Source organism: Crotalus tigris, unplaced genomic scaffold, assembly GCF_016545835.1.
Source record: "Crotalus tigris isolate CLP2741 ecotype Arizona unplaced genomic scaffold, ASM1654583v1 scf7180000017658.5313226, whole genome shotgun sequence".
Taxonomy (NCBI): Eukaryota; Metazoa; Chordata; class Lepidosauria; order Squamata; family Viperidae; genus Crotalus; species Crotalus tigris.
This window is the reverse complement of record NW_024096545.1, coordinates 193,212-211,480: the sequence shown is the minus strand read 5'-3', so window position 1 is coordinate 211,480 and position 18,269 is coordinate 193,212.

Here is an 18,269-nt window from a genome sequence, read left to right as displayed (position 1 = left end):
ATGATCAAATTACATTGGGATATTTAATTACATTGATGTTACAAGGTCATGTTTGAGTCTCATTTAAATATATATATGGTAACATTCTTTGTTTAATCTCATTATTACATAAGCATTAATTGAGTGTAACGCAGCTAATTTTCTGGTTCTTAACTATACATTATAATTGTAATAAATATTATTTTACATGATAATACCATATTCTGTTGTCATTATACTGTACAATCACAGTCATTTGAACTGTAATACACTTTTTAATGTAATGAAAAAATATAGTATGTGTGTGTTAGCATACATTAACCCATATTAAAGTAACATTATTTTTCATCTGTTGCCAGTGAATCAGTGTCATTAAAACTTGACTTTGCATGTCTAATCATCACTAGTGCTGAATATTCAAAATCAGTAATGTTTTCTGTATTTCTTTTGGGAAACTATTTATGTGCTTATAAAAGCATGTAAATGAACATTATTTGTGATTTGGGCTTTAAAATTTGCTAAGGATATCATAATAGCACAGTAGTAAAAACAGTGTAAGCAGCTATAGATAAGTGCCATTCCATTACTAGGAGATGGAATCAAGGGAATGCAGTACTTGGAATAACTTTGGCATTGTCATGCAGAGATTTGGTATATAACTCCTTTCTACTATTTATTTAATGCAGCTTATAGATTGCCAAATCCAAATGACTGTTATATTTAAGAAATAAGAACAGTAAAAAGAGACTGTGAGTTCAAGCCCCTCTTTAGCCATGAAAGCCAGCTGGATAACCTTGAGCCAGTCATTGTCTGTCAAGATAATAATAATAATACTAATAATACTAATAATACTAATAATAATTAAAAAAAACATCATCTGAAATAGAATCGCTGCTCAACACTGCCCGTATATATAGCCAAGATACTGTAATGGAGTTTGGCTTGGACAAATGTGCCACACTTACTATCAAAAAAGGAAAAATAGTGAAAACTGAAGGAATCAAGATGCCCCACGAAAATAACATTAAGAGTCTGGATGAGGAAGAGTACTACAAATACTTGGGTATCCTTCAAGCTGACAACATCAAGCACACTGAAGTCAAGAAAAGATTAGAGGTGAATACATCAAGAGAGTGAAGAAGATCTTAAAGTCCAAACTCAATGGAGGAAATACCATAAAGGCAATCAACACCTGGGCAATTCCAGTCATTAGGTACACAGCTGGAATAGTGGACTGGACTCAAGCGGAACTAAAAACATTGGAAAGGAAGACCAGAAAAATAATGACAATGAATCACACCCTTCATCCACGAAGTGACATTGACAGACTTTATATACCAAGGCAAATAAGTGGGCGTGGAATGCTACAAGTACATTAGATGGTTGAAGAAGAAAAAATGGCTTTGGAAGAATATCTGAAGAACAATGATGAAGATGCACTGAAATTAGTATATCAGGAAGGCTTACTAACTACTGGAGAGACCAAACTGGCCTACAAGAAAGACCAAATGAAGAACAGAATAGAGGCATGGGAAGACAAAGCACTACATGGCCAATACATGAAAAAAATAGCTGTGAAAGCAGATAATAATAAAACCTGGCAATGGCTAAGAGCAGGAAAATTGAAGAAAGAGACCGAGGGACTAATTCTGGCTGCACAAGACCAAGCCTTAAGGACAAATGCATACAAAGTCAAAATTGAGAAGACAGCAACAGACAGTAAGTGCCGCCTATGCAAAGAAGCTGAAGAAACAGTGGACCACTTGGTAAGCTGTTGCAAGAAGATTGCACAGATTGACTACAAGCAGCGGCATGACAAAGTAGCAACAATAGTGCATTGGAAGATCTGCAAAAAATATCATTTGCCTGTAAGCAAAAACTGGTGGGATCATAAAATAGAGAAAGTCATAGAAAATGATAAAATTAAACTGCTCTGGGACTTCAGAATTCAAACAGACAAGCACCTGCAACATAACACCCCAGACTTAACAATTGTCGATAAGAAAGACAAAAAGTCTGGATAGTGGACGTGGCAGTGCCTGGAGACAGCAGAATAGAAGAGAAAGAACTGGAGAAGATAACAAAATACAAAGACCTACAAATAGAAATAGAAAGACTGTGGCAAAAGCAAGCAAGGGTAGTACCAATAGTGATAGGCTCCTTGGGTGCAATCCCAAAACAACTGGAGCACCACTTGAACACCATTGGCATTGACAAATTCGCTATTAGTCAATTGCAAAAGGCGGCCTTACTAGGAACTGCTTCCATCCTGCGACGATATCTGTAATACCATCAAACATCCACATCTGCCTATCTCAGGTCCTGGGTAAGGACTTGGTAGGTAGACAAAATGCCACATCCAGTCTGAACATCTGGCTGACTGTGCGATGATCAATAATAATAATAATAATAATAATAATAACAACCCCCAGTGAGGCACTACCTTCCCCCAGTGAGGCACTACCTTGACGTGGTTGTGGGGCTTGTGTACTCTGAGGAAGATGAGAGCTATGCCAGAGGTTCAACCATACTGTACAGGTCTCATCAGAGGAGTCAGACAAAGAGTGTCTCTCCCATAAAAAATATGGTGAGACGTAAATTTCAGAATGCCATACCGGCTCGGACGTCGACCGGGTTAACAAGGTCCGCGCTAGATATTGGAGTTCTGGATATCTGGTGAAAAATGGGTTACAGGACTCAGGACTGTTGGCTGAGCAACCAGGGCCAGCAGCTGCAGAACTACTGGAAGAAAAGGTGTTTACCCGTCGCAGATACACAGTGATGGAAAACAAAGAAATAATGATCTGTTATTACAGATCAAGTCCAACAAGACGAGTATATCTAAAATGAATGCACCAGTTCTGGAAAGAACAACATCCAGAATCAGAAATAACAGAACAGAGACTAGCAGATCAACGCCGATTTATAACACGAAATAAAGTATTTACAGAAACAGAATTGGACGAACTGCAAAGGTTTACCCAGGGCAAAGAAATCAAAGCCTTACCAGAAGTAATTCAGAATGTAGAGGCAAACCAGGGGAGTTGGCAGTGAAGGAATCCAGCAGAGATATACAACTGTTCTCATTTGGAAACCAGGCACCTCTACCTCAGGAAGAACAAAACCCTCTAACTAAAGAAATAAAAGAATTGAAACAAAGAATAACTGAGCATCTAGAACAGCACAAAAACAACAGAATAAGGCTGCCTGCATTGAAGCTTGTTCCAAAGAAACAGCTAGCACAAGCATTAAAAGATGCAAATACTGCAATAGCAAGTATAAGCACCAATTCACTGCAAGAAACAAACCAACTAATGTACAGCACAGCTGCAGTTATAACAGAATACCTGGGATGCAAAATCAACAAAAAAGAAAAACAAACAAACAGTGCACCACAAAAATGGAAGGTTAGACTAGAAAATAAGATCAGCAAGTTAAGATCACATGCAAGCAAGCTAGAACAGATGAAAGAAAAGAAGCTGAAGAACAAGAAGACAAAGAATACCTAATCAAGAAATACCACTTAGAAACAAGGAAGATCAAGGAAGCACTGGAAATAATAAAGCAACAAATAACAGCTATAGCCAGGAAAATCAGTAGATATGAAGCTCGAATTGCAAACTATAGGCAGAACCTCCAATTTCAATCCAATCAGAAACGTTTCTACCAATCCATCAATGGAGAAACTGCAAGGAATCAGTCAGTACCTGACAAGGAAGAAACAGTGCAGTTCTGGAAGCAGATATGGGATAACCCAAAGAAATACAACAAGGATGCGGCTTGGTTAAAAGAGGTGGATGCAAATAAAACAGAAGTTGAAATGAAAGAACTAGTAATAACAACAAAAATGGTAGAAAAAAGAGCAAAGAAAATCAAAAATTGGTCAGCACCAGGTGAAGATGAACTGCATGGGTTTTGGTTGAAACATCTAACTGTTATACACCCATTCATTGTCAAGCATTCAACAATATACTACAATGAGGAGAAATTGAAAAGTGGCTAACAACTGGGAAAACCTACCTAATAATGAAAAATCCAGCAAAAGGGGCAACACCAGGTAAATACAGGCCAATTACCTGCTTACCAACAACTTTCAAATTACTAACTGGTGTGGTAGCTGATGCAGTACAACAGCATCTAGTTGAAAACAATCTCTTTCCACCTGAGCAGAAAGGAAACCGCCCCAATAGCAGAGGAACAAAAGATCAACTCCTAATAGACAAAATGATCTTGGAAAACTGCAAGAGAAGGAAGACCAACCTGAATGTGGCATGGATTGACTACAAAAAGGCATTTGACTCTCTGCCACATGATTGGATAATCAAGTGCCTAGAAATAACAGGAGTCAGTAGAAACATCAGAAAATTTGTGCAAAGATCGATGGCACAATGGAAGACACAGTTGCAGATCAATGGTGAGAAGCTGGGAGAGGTTAATATCAAGAGAGGAATATTTCAAGGAGATTCATTATCACCATTACTATTTGTTATTGCACTGTTTCCTCTGTCAACAATACTGAATAACTCAGGACATGGTTATCAAACATCAAAAACATCTGCTAGACTATCCCACCTCCTTTACATGGATGATCTGAAGCTGTATGGAAAAACATCATCTGAAATAGAATCGCTGCTCAACACTGTCCGTATATATAGCCAAGATATTGTAATGGAGTTTGGCTTGGACAAATGTGCCACACTTACTATCAAACAAGGAAAAATAGTGAAAACTGAAGGAATCAAGATGCCCCACGAAAATAACATTAAGAGTCTGGATGAGGAAGAGTACTACAAATACTTGGGTATCCTTCAAGCTGACAACATCAAGCACACTGAAGTCAAGAAAAAGATTAGAGGTGAATACATCAAGAGAGTGAAGAAGATCTTAAAATCCAAACTCAATGGAGGAAATACCATAAAGGCAATCAACACCTGGGCAATCCCAGTCATTAGGTACACAGCTGGAATAGTGGACTGGACTCAAGCAGAAATAAAAGCAATGGATAGGCAGACCAGAAAAATAATGACAATGAATCACACCCTTCATCCATGTAGTGACATTGATAGACTTTATCTACCAAGGCAAATAAGTGGGCGTGGAATGCTACAAGTACATTAGATGGTTGAAGAAGAAAAAATGGCTTTGGAAGAATATCTGAAGAACAATGATGAAGATGCACTGAAATTAGTATATCAGGAAGGCTTACTAACTACTGGAGAGACCAAACTGGCCTACAAGAAAGACCAAATGAAGAACAGAATAGAGGCATGGGAAGACAAAGCACTACATGGCCAATACATGAAAAAAATAGCTGGGAAAGCAGATAATAATAAAACCTGGCAATGGCTAAGAGCAGGAAAATTGAAGAAAGAGACCGAGGGACTAATTCTGGCTGCACAAGACCAAGCCTTAAGGACAAATCCATACAAAGTCAAAATTGAGAAGACAGCAACAGACAGTAAGTGCCGCCTATGCAAAGAAGCTGAAGAAACAGTGGACCACCTGGTAAGCTGTTGCAAGAAGATTGCACAGACTGACTACAAGCAGCGGCATGACAAAATAGCAACAATGGTGCATTGGAAGATCTGCAAAAAATATCATTTGCCTGTAAGCAAAAACTGGTGGGATCATAAAATAGAGAAAGTCATAGAAAATGATAAAATTAAACTGCTCTGGGACTTCAGAATTCAAACAGACAAGCACCTGCAACATAATACCCCAGACTTAACAATTGTCGATAAGAAAGACAAAAAAGTCTGGATAGTGGACGTGGCAGTGCCTGGAGACAGCAGAATAGAAGAGAAAGAACTGGAGAAGATAACAAAATACAAAGAACTACAAATAGAAATAGAAAGACTGTGGCAAAAGCAAGCAAGGGTAGTACCAATAGTAATAGGCTCCTTGGGTGCAATCCCAAAACAATTGGAGCACCACCTGAACACCATTGGCATTGACAAATTTGCTATTAGTCAATTGCAAAAGGCGGCCTTATTAGGAACTGCTTCCATCCTGCAACGATACCTGTAATTGCTGAGTGCAATAGCAAAAGTAGGGGGGGGCAGGACTTACCCTTGGGCTTGGTCTGTATGGAAAGCGAGTCCGGTCAGGAAGGGAGAAGGCTGATGAGGGTGGGGGTACTCCGGGGAGGGGAGAAGGTCGGAGCATCCCGGTCATGACTGGGATGGGCAGATATGGCGGGAGCCGAGGGGCAGGCCATCTTTGGGGAACGAGGACTCGCTATGTTAGAGCGATTCCTTGTTCCGGCCCCTCAAAAGGCTCATCCTGTAGTACTAGTGACAGGGGAGTACAGGGCCCTAATTGTAGGCTGCTGTTGCTTAATGCCAGGTCCGTTGTCAGCAAAGCCCCCCTTGCCCGTGATTTAATATTGGACAGCGGGGCGGACCTGGCATGTATAACCGAAACCTGGCTGGGCCCTGAGGGGGCTGTTTCCCTCTCAGAGATGTGCCCGGATGGGTTTGTGGTGCTTCATCAGCCTCAACATCAGGGCAGGGGTGGGGGAGTGGCAATCATCACTCGGAAGTCCTTGAGCCCTCGTGGGATTCCTGCCCCGGAGGTTGTTGGGTGTGAGTCCCTCCTATTGAAGTTGGGTTCACGGGTTCAGTTGGGCTTGCTGCTGACGTACCTACCTCCCAGCTGCATTGCAACAGCCCTGCCTGCGTTGCTGGAGTCAGTAGCCGGGTTGGCGGTGGAGTTCCCCAGACTTATAGTACTGGGGGACTTTAACCTACCATCACTCAGCGATCGCTCAGAGGCGGTGCAGGAGTTCATGGCTTCCATGGCAACCATGGACCTGACCCAGGTAATTCAGGATCCAACTCATAGGGGTGGTCACACACTCGACCTTGTGTTTCTCTCGGGGCAATAGAGACATGATCTGGAATTAAGGGGAATAGAGATCTCGCCCTTGTCATGGACAGATCATTTCCTATTGAGGCTGGACTTCAGAGCATCACTCCCCCATTGCAGGGAGAGGGAGCCGACTAGGTGGTTCTGCCCCAGGCGCCTAATGGACCCAGAGCGGTTCCAGGAGGAGCTTGGGAAAATACCTGACTCCCTTGTCCACAACTTGTCCGGGTCCCTGGTTGCGGCCTGGAATGAGGTGGCATCCGGGGCCCTGGATCGAATTGCGCCTTTGCGACCTCTCTGTGGTGATGGTCCCTGGAGGGCGCCTTGGTTTACTGAGGAGCTCCGGGAGATGAAGCGCCACAAGAGACGTCTAGAGCGACGTTGGAGGGCCAGTAACTCTGAATCTGACCGATCACTATTAAGAGCCTATCTTAGGACTTATTTAGTGGCGATAAGGGCGGCAAAGCGTGTTCACTTTTCCGCACTTATTGCGTCTGCAGAATCTTGCCCGGCCGCCTTGTTTAGGGTGACCTGCTCCCTTCTTAAAGTGGAGGAGGTGGAGGAACCCTTGCAGGGGAGAGCTGAGGAGTTTGTTCAGTTTCTTTCGGACAAAATCGCTCAGATTCAGAGAGACCTGGACTCCGACTGGGCAGTGCCAGCCGAGTTGCCAGGGGCTGGTCTTAGTCATGTTATCTGGAGCGAGTTTGAGCCTGTGACCCCTGATGAAGTGGACAAGGCCGTGAGGGCAATGAATGCCGCCACCTGTTTATTGGACCCGTGCCCCTCCTGGCTGGTTTCTGCCAGTAGGGAGGTGACACGAGGCTGGCTCCAGGCGATAATCAATGCCTCCTTGATGGAGGGGTCTTTCCCGCAACCTTTAAAGGAAGCGGTGGTGAGGCCCCTCCTCAAGAAGCCTTCCCTGGACCCAGCTGTTTTGAAGAACTTTCGTCCCGTCTCCAACCTCCCCTTTGTGGGGAAGGTTGTAGAGAAGGTGGTGGCGTCTCAACTCTTGCGATCCTTGGATGAAACCAATTATCTGGACCCTTTTCAATCTGGTTTCAGGCCCGGCTACAGCACTGAGACTGCTTTGGTTGCACTGACCGATGACCTCTGGAGAGCCCGGGATAGGGGTTATTCCTCTATCCTGGTGCTTCTTGACCTCTCAGCGGCTTTCGATACCATCGACCATGGTATCCTTCTGCGTCGTCTCGGAAAGGTGGGGGTGGGCGGCACCGTATTGCGGTGGTTCTCCTCCTACCTCTCTGACAGGTCGCAGTTGGTGTTGGCGGGCGGACAGAGATCAACCCTTAGGCGCCTCGATCATGGGGTGCCTCAGGGCTCGGTCCTGTCCCCCCTCCTTTGTAACATCTACATGAAACTGCTGGGTGAGATCATTCGGCGACACGGGGTGAGGTATCATCAGTATGCGGATGATACCCAATTATATATCTCCACCCCGTGTCCTTTCAGTGAAGCAGTCGATGTGATGTGCCAGTGCCTGGAAGATGTGAGGGTCTGGATGGGGGTGAGCAGGCTTAGACTCAACCCTGACAAGACCGAGTGGCTCTGGGTCTTGCCTCCCAAAGGCCAACTGGATGGTCCATCTTTAGTCCTGGGGGGGCAAATTTACCTCCCTCAGTGCAGGCACGCAACTTGGGTGTCCTCCTGGACTCACAGCTAAATCTGGAACAACATCTATTGGCTGTGGCCAGGGGGACCTTTGCACAGGTTCGCTTAGTGCACCAGTTGCGGCCTTATTTGGACCGGGAGGCTTTACTCACAGTCATTCATGCCCTTGTCACCTCAAGGCTGGATTACTGTAACGCGCTCTACATGGGGCTACCCTTGAAGGGCGTTCAGAGGCTGCAGTTAGTTCAGAACGCAGCCGCGAGAGCGATTGTGGGCGCGCCAAGGTACGCCCACATGTCACCTATCCTCCGCGAGCTGCACTGGCTTCCTGTGGGTCTCCGGACGCAATTCAAGGTGTTGGTTATCAACTTCAAAGCCCTTCATGGCATAGGGCCAGGTTACTTACAGGACCGCATTCTGCCGCACAGCTCCCAGAGACCAGTGAGGTCCCATAGATTGGGCCTCCTTCATGTCCCGTCGGCCAGACAATGTCGGCTGGCGGGCCCTCGGGGAAGGTCCTTTTCTCTGGTGGCTCCGACCTAGTGGAATCAACTTCCCCCCGAGGTTAGAACTACTCCCACCCTGCCGGCCTTTAAGAAAGCCGTTAAAACTCTCCTGTTCCGGCAGGCCTGGGGCTGATGTCCCCAGGGGGCCGGGATATGATCGGACTCGCGGTATGACTGTATTATTTTATTGTTTTATGATTGTTTTAACTTTGTACGCCGCCCTTTGGGATTGGGCGGCATATAAATATTTGAAAATAAATAAATAAATAAATAAATAAATAAATAAATAAATACCATCAAACATCCACATCTGCCTATCCCAGGTCCTGGGTAAGGACTCGATAGGTAGACAAAATGCCAAATCCAGTCTGAACATCTGGCTGACTGTGCGATGATTGATAATAATAATAATAAGGTATCCTTCAAGCTGACAACATCAAGCACACTGAAGTCAAGAAAAAGATTAGAGGTGAATACATCAAGAGAGTGAAGAAGATCTTAAAGTCCAAACTCAATGCAGGAAATACCATAAAGGCAATCAACACCTGGGCAATTCAGTCATTAGGTACACAGCTGGAATAGTGGACTGGACTCAAGCAGAACTAAAAGCAATGGATAGGCAGACCAGAAAAATAATGACAATGAATCATGCCCTTCATCCACGAAGTGACATTGATAGACTTTATCTACCAAGGCAAATAGGTGGGCGTGGAATGCTACAAGTACATCAGATGGCTGAAGAAGAAAAAATGGCTTTGGAAGAATATCTGAAGAACAATGATGAAGATGCACTGAAATTAGTATATCAGGAAGGCTTACTAACTACTGGAAAGACCAAACTGGCCTACAAGAAAGACCAAATGAAGAACAGAATAGAGGCATGGGAAGACAAAGCACTACATGGCCAATATGTTAAAAAAATAGCTGGGAAAGCAGATAATAACAAGACCTGGCAATGGCTAAGAGCAGAAAAATTGAAGAAAGAGACCAAGGGACTAATTCTGGCTGCACAAGACCAAGCCTTAAGGACAAATGCATACAAAGTCAAAATTGAGAAGACAGCAACAGACAGTAAGTGCCGCCTATGCAAAGAAGCTGAAGAAACAGTGGACCACCTGGTAAGCTGTTGCAAGAAGATTGCACAGATTACAAGCAGCGGCATGACAAAGTAGCAACAATGGTGCATTGGAAGATCTGCAAAAAATATCATTTGCCTGTAAGCAAAAACTGGTGGGATCATAAAATAGAGAAAGTCATAGAAAATGATAAAATTAAACTGCTCTGGGACTTCAGAATTCAAACAGACAAGCACCTGCAACATAACACCCCAGACTTAACAATTGTCGATAAGAAAGACAAAAAAGTCTGGATAGTGGACGTGGCAGTGCCTGGAGATAGCAGAATAGAAGAGAAAGAACTGGAGAAGATAACAAAATACAAAGACCTACAAATAGAAATAGAAAGACTGTGGCAAAAGCAAGCAAGGGTAGTACCAATAGTGATAAGCTCCTTGGGTGCAATCCCAAAACAACTGGAGCACCACTTGAACACCATTGGCATTGACAAATTCGCTATTAGTCAATTGCAAAAGGCGGCCTTACTAGGAACTGCTTCCATCCTGCGACGATATCTGTAATACCATCAAACATCCACATCTGCCTATCCCAGGTCCTGGGTAAAGACTCGATAGGTAGACAAAATGCCAAATCCAGTCTGAATATCTGGCTGACTGTGCGATGATCCATAATAATAATTATAATAAAGTTGGAAGAGTACAACCCCCTGCTCAGACAGGAAACCCTACACTATTTCGGACAGATGGCTATCCAGTCTCTTCTTAAAAACTTCCAGTGTTGCAGCATTTACTGCTTCTGGAGGCAGGTTGTTCCAATGGTTAATTGTTCTAACTCTCAGGAAGTTTTTCCTTAGTTCTAGGTTGCTTCTCTCCTTAATTGGGTTTCCATCTGTTGCTTCTTGTCCTGTCCTCAGGCGCTCTGGAGAATACCCTGACTCCCTCTTCTTTGTGGCAACCCCTGAGATATTGGAACACTGCTATCATGTCTCCCCTCATCCTTCTCTTCGTTAAAGTAGACATACCCAATTCCAGCAACCGTTCCTCATATGTTTTAGCCTCCAGTCCCCTAATCATCTTTGTTGCTCTTCTCTGTACTCTTTCTAGAATCTCAGCATCTTTTTTACATCGCTGTGACCAAAACTGGATGCAGTATTCCAAGTGTGGCCTTACCAAGGCATTGTAAAGTGGTATTAATACTTCACATGATCTTGATTCTATCCCTCTGTTAATGCAGCCTAGCACTGTGTTGGCCTTTTTGGCAGCTGCAGCACATTGCTGGCTCATATTTAAGTGATTGTCCACTAGGACTCTGAGATCCCTCTCACAGTTACTACTGTTGAGCAAGGTACCCCCTATACTATATCTGAGCATTTGGTTTTTCTTGCCTAAATGTAGAACCTTACTTTTTTCACCATTGAATTTCATTTTGTTAGATAGTGCCCAGTGTTCAAGTCTGTCCAGGTCCTCCTGTATCTTAAGCCTGTCTTCTGGAGTGTTGGCTATTCCTGCCAGCTTGATGTCATCCGCAAATTTGATGAGTTCCCCATCTATCCCCTCATCCAAATCATTCATGATGATGTTGAAGAGCACTGGGCCTAGAACAAAGCCCTGGGGCAGCCCACTAAACACTTCCCTCCATGTAGATGCAGTTCCATTGAGGACCGCATGCTGAATATGGCCAGTCAGCCAGCTACGAATCCATCTGGTGGTGATGCAGTCTAACCCACTTTTTTCTATCTTATCAAGTAGTAGGTTGTGATCTACTTTATCAAATGCCTTACTGAAATCCAAGTAAATTATATCCACAGCATTCTTCTGATCCACTAATTTTGTCACTTGGTCAAAGAATGCAATAAGGTTTGTCTGGCATGATCTGTTTTTGACAAACCCATATTGGCTTTTAGTAGTGATTTTGTTTGCCTCTAGGTGTTCGCTGATTCGTTGTTTGATTATCTTTTCCACAATCTTCCCAGGTATTGAGGTCAGGCTGATAGGTCTGTAATTTCCTGGATCCATTTTTTTTTCCTTTTTTGTGGTGGGGAAACTAAAAGACAAAGATATGTTGGATATGTTAATAATAAAATGAGGTGGAGGGGAAAAGGAAAAGGAAAGATTGTATAAAGGCCTGATCTTCATCTTCCTCAAGACCTCGGAGAAATTTTCAATGACTTCTGAATGTCATCTGGGTGGGAGCATATGGAGGAAGGCTATTCTGGAGGACAGGGGCTATGGCAGAGAATGTGTACCTCTGGGTTCTGATAAATTAAACTTGTTTATAAAAGGAATTTGAAGCATAACACTGCCCAGTTTCACTGGTCAGAAGCAATTAGAGATAGGCAGTCTTTCAAATAGCCAAGCTTATGACATTAAATCTTTGTAACTGTTAATCAGACCTTCAGAATTCTAATCTGAATTCTAAATATTGGGGCAGGCCCTCAACAGCATAATTTAGTCAACCCATAGCAGACATGTACAATCAGCATACTTATGAAGCTTGACTCCAAATTGATGGATAATCTCTCCCAGCTATTAGATGTAGAAATTAAACAAAAGGAAAAAGAGCATCAACCTCTAAAACATTCCACAAATGAAAGACCATGACATCTTTTCTCCCTCTCAGTTTCAATGGAGACCAACCCTCCCCAAAAAAGTATAGCCACCACAACATTCACAACAGTTTGTCCTGAAAAATACCACGATCAACTTGATTAAAAACATCGTGATCCTTGAGAGGTCAAATAGTACTAGGATGAATCTACCACATCTATTCCAGCTCTACCAAAAGTCATTGACAAACATGACCAATATCATTCCCATACTATATCCTATCCTGAAATCAAACTGAAAAAGGTTCAGATAATTGATTTGTTCCAGTATTCTCTGGACCTGATGTCTGACCATCTTCTCAACAACCTTCCCAAAAATAAGAATATTGGAAATTGGATGCAAATTGTTCAGATATGTTGGCCCAGTGATGTCCTCTTATGTACTAGAATAGGGATTTATTACTGGTTTGCAGCTACAGCTTGGTATGATTCATGTTCAACAATATCTTTCTTCAAGCAGAGCTAGATCAGCATAGAACAATGTTGAAAGCCTTAGGTGAAGAAAGTGAAGAACAAAATTTTTGTTCAATTTTACAAAATAATTTCTTCAAAAAGAGATTCTAAAAATTAGATTTAATGTGCTGGGGGAAGGCAAAATAAAATTGGGACTTGTGATAAACAAGGAAAAGGACAAATCAGTCTAAAATCCAGGAAGCAGATAAAGAAATATAGACTGTAAGGAAAGATGGATCTATTTTTGGTTCATATGATTTTTGTATCTTCTCTCATTTTTTAAACTTTAATTTAGCAGCTTGGTTCCAGGTCTACAACGTAGATATATGTCCACTGGTTCCATAATGATGCTGTGTCCTTAATCCCTATCTTTCCAATTTCAACTCTTATTAAGAATGGTAGCATAAAATTCAAGAGCATAAAATTAAGAAAGTTAATATGTTTCTTTAAAAATACAGGTTAAATTAAATACACAAGCAGCTATAAATGGGTTTAGGCTGATTTTGTAGTTTTGCTTCACTATATGAGATGACACCATGATGATTGTAACATTTATTTAGACAGCTGTATGGAATAACTGCACAGGCTCATACTCAGTTCATATGGAATAAATACTGTATGCAATGTTTTTTTACATGTTCCAGTACGAGCATAAGATGTTTCATGGGGTCTAAATTCTAATCAAAGGTATAATTAGAGAACTGTTCCTCCTATCTGCCTCTGCCAAGTATATCAGCTGACCTAATATATTCTGTGAGACATTTTTCTTTCCTGGTGTTTTTTTTTTTAACTGTAGAGATCTGACATCCATAAGGATATAGCTGATAAACTGTTCAAAGCACTAAGAGAAACATGTTTTTGACAAATTCATATGTTAAGCACAGAGTGTATCTACTTCTCTGTGAATAATATCAACCTAAAATCAGATTTTGGGGTCTGGCTTTAGAATGATATATTATTCTTTTATATTGCTTCTTTTCTCTGTTCTCTATCTTGTCACAGCTCAATGTTTTATACTATACAATTTTCTTCAAACAAATGTTTTCCTTGCAGAATGTTATTTGTTTTTACATAAATGGAAATTCTGATAATGTGTATTTTCCGTGTAATTCTGTGTATAACCATGGACCATCTCTCTTGCTCATTTTCTATTTTCCTTACTCAGTGGTACTTCAGACATCTGTGCCTCTTCTGCAGTGCACAGATACGGTTTACATGAAAAGGTTTTAACATTTTAGCTCATGTTAACCATTTTATTGATTGTTCTAAATTGCTCATTTAAAAAAATTATCCAGGATTGATTTGATTACCTTATCAAAGGTAATCATGCTGTATGATTTATTGACTAGTGGATTTGCAATATGAGGAAGATGAGATGTTAATATGCAGCAAGGAAGTGGGAAGAAGTTTGGAAGCAGTCTTATGCATATGAACATGTATGTGTTTACTATATGTATGTAAGCTAGGACATTTGTGTAACTTGCCACCTTTTGTCTCAGGTAGAAGGGCAAGAAAACAAGAACAGGAATCCCAAATCCATGTTTGTCATAGAAAATTAATGGGAGACACAAAGAAGAGAGGATATTAATCTTTTCTTCTACTTAATGATTTTATCCTAAAGGATTTGAATTCATTTTAATATATTTTTCTCTCGGTCAGGCTCTAAAACATAAATCATCCTAATTCGGAGAAAATAACCAAGGGTAAAAGAGGTAACACTCCATGTTTTCTTTCAGTAGACCCTTTCTCAGAAGCCAATTCTCTTTCCCTTGAGGTTTAGAAATCTGTGCATTACAGACTAGCTCACTGCAATGGAAGGAAGCAATGGAGGGGGGAGGGGGTGGGGGGAGGATGGGTTGGAGGTTAAATAGGTCAGATAAGTAGAAATAGTTGGGTTTTTTTGTACATAATATTGATGTTTTAACTTGGAGAGAGGAATTGCTCGGGCATTTCCCCTGGATCGCATCCGGAGTGAGAAGATATGAGGAAGGGAAGAAGTAAGTAGGAAGGTTGAGGAGAAGGAGGAGAGGGGGAGAGTGAGGAAGAAGAGGGAAAGAGGGAAGTGAGAGAAGAGATTAGAGGGTGGATGCAGTTTGGGGGGAGATGGGTGAGCAATACCGAAAGTTGTGTGTATAAATTTACTTTATTCTTTATCTGAAGTACTTTTTATGAATGTAATGAAAAAATTGAAAATAAAAAAATCTTTTACAAAAAAAAAATTATGGCAAAAACATGTCTTTAGATTGCCATGTAATTTCAATCAATTCAAATTATATTATACACCCTTAGCTTACTAGCACATGAAAAATGCTGCCTTAGATGAACTCAGAATAGAATATAGTACATTTGTAAAGAGTTTTCTTGAAATTAGATCTGTCATGCTGAGAAACTTTGTTCTTGAAAATGACTTCAAGGTGAAAATCAGGAGGGATGCTTATTCTTATGCTGATACTGCATTTTCAGCAGTACTTGCTGTTCACCTATTAATCAGAATAATTATTTTAAAAATTCATTGGTGTATATTTTGAGGCCTTTTAAATATTCTACTACAGTATCATTAACGTTATCATCAATGCAGATCTTTAAAATTGTAGATGACTGTAGGATGTTAAAGAAAGCATTCTGAATATTAGCAACCTTGACTTATCTTAGAAGTCGGATTTTGAAAAATATGAACCCTTCCAAAAAGCTTCCCCAAAATTATACAAATTCAGATTTAGAAGTGTACCTATTCAATTGAAACTAATTATTCATTTTATATTCAGTGGAATATTCAATAGTTCTTTAGTTAATCTATGTGTATAAAATTCCCAATAAACAGATTCATCTATTGAAAATATTCTAAACCCACCAAGACCAGATTTTTGTACACTTTACAGCAGTAATAAAATCATATCATGAAATGGCCAGAAAAGAAGCCTCAATAAAAGCAATAATGATACAAAAAATATTGAAATCGCAATTTGATTAAATACTGGATGCTCCGGCAGAATAGTCTTCACCAGCTTCTGAAAGATTCTTAATGAGGGAAAAGAACTTCCCTTCATAAGTATTTCAAGAGACTGTATATATCTTCCTAGTCTTGCCAGATGGATTTTAAGAGTTGTTAAGAATACAAGACGTCCTCTGAGAATCATCTCAGCAGATGCACAAGTTCATAAAAGGTAGACTATAAATGTTATGTTCCTAATCCATTTAAGATCTAAAGGACAATAACCAAAAATTAAAATGGATCCCAGAAACAACTGAAAGTGGATGCTGCTCTTTCAATGATAGAGTAACACATTTTATATGTTCAGTGCTTGTCAATAAAGAGGGTGAAGCATTCAGAACCATTTGTATTCTACAAATACTGTTCAATATCATCCCTATAAACAGTACCTTCCAGCAATGCAGAGAAGATGTCACTATACCTTATGCACTATGATTAGATCTACTTTCTGCAAGAATGGGTATAATTGGTGGGCCAGACCCATTTAGGCAAAAAACTACCATTAACTTCCAAGACCCAAGATCAAGACCAGATATAAAAGAATTACAAAGTTACATTTAAATAATATTGACTGCTCTGTTTTTGTGTTTCTGTGTTACATATAGCAGACCATGAAACTGTTCTGACATTGCAACTGCAAAATCTATTTGCATATTTAAAAAATAGGCTGGGGTATAGTACAACTAAATAGTGCTACTCTATATTAGCAAAATAGGAATTAAAGTGTCAGAAAATATAATATGCTTTTCTTCAATATAAAAAATATAGAACATTGTAATGCATTAATATATTTCATCTTTGCCACCAAATGTGTTTTAAGGTTCAGAAAAATTGATTGAAAGAGACAACGTAAGGCAGCAGTCCAGGGTCTTTTTTCGTTATCACCAGGTTGAAAACCAAAGCAGTTTTGTTTCTTCCACCCCAAACTTTGCAAATGAAATTTGCAGTTTCTAATTCTGGGACATAGCAAGGCAAACAAAGTTTCCCTTCCCTCTTCCACATAGGACAATGTTTCAAAACCATGTGAGATCATTGTTTTTCCTCTGAACTTCAGATTTTGACTTTTAAGCACATATATATGTGTACACAGTGCTTTTTTTTTCTAAAAAAAAAAGGGGGGTGCCGGAACTCACACATGTCATACAATCCGCCTTGCCTACCCTACAAGGTTTCATCCAAAAAAAGGTGCCGGAACTCCGTTCTGGGCGTTCTATGACAAAAAAAGCCCTGTGTGTACATAATATTATGCTCAAAGCTTGATGTATATTCATACTATTCTAATTATAGCCTTACTACTCTTTCTAGTAGTAACCATGACATCTAGTTTTACAGGTAAGGAAGTTTTACAGATATGAGTGGCTGTCTCCTTCTCCACCAATCAAGTTAGCAGCTGCCCTTGATCTTTTATAAGTAACGTTCAGACATAAAAAAAAAATCTGTTTTGGGTATTAACCACTTGAAGGTAACAGGCTTTTCTCCCTGGAGATGCTCACATGATGCCTTATGTTTAGGTGCTATGGAAACACTTTTATTCCTCAAGCACTTCAGCTATTTTTATCGTAAGACTTAGAATAAAACAGCAGACACAATAACATTTTTCAAATTGAAATGTACCTATTGATTGATAAATTGTAAACCAAGACAGTGTTCATATAATTAAGAATAATAATCAGAATGAAAGCTGGAATATTAATCTTTAGAAATATATACAGTAGATATACTTTTTTGCTTTGTATGCCTTGAAAGGATAGTTCTTGGATAAAGAAGTAGCAATATTTAATATATATCTGTACATAAGTGAAAAACATACATTTTATCCAGTTACCCTCCTTGTGTGGTAGCAGCTTCCTGTAAGCAAGAGTAGAGAAACTGTCTGAAAAGAAATGCTACTGACCAAGGCAGTCATAGAATGGATCCCACTTGATAAAAAGCATCCATGAAAGAGACCTAAAATAAGATGGACCAAGAACATCAGCAAGTATGATGTTGGAAACATGAGGAAGAGACCTTCATCCGGCAGTGGATAGACTAAAATGATGATGGTGATGATTTGTATTATAGTAATTCTTCAGCAACCTGGAAGAAGTCACCATAGCAAAATGTCTCTTTCTTTTAAAAAAATACCTTCCAATACAATATTTATGATATACCCTTGCATGTGT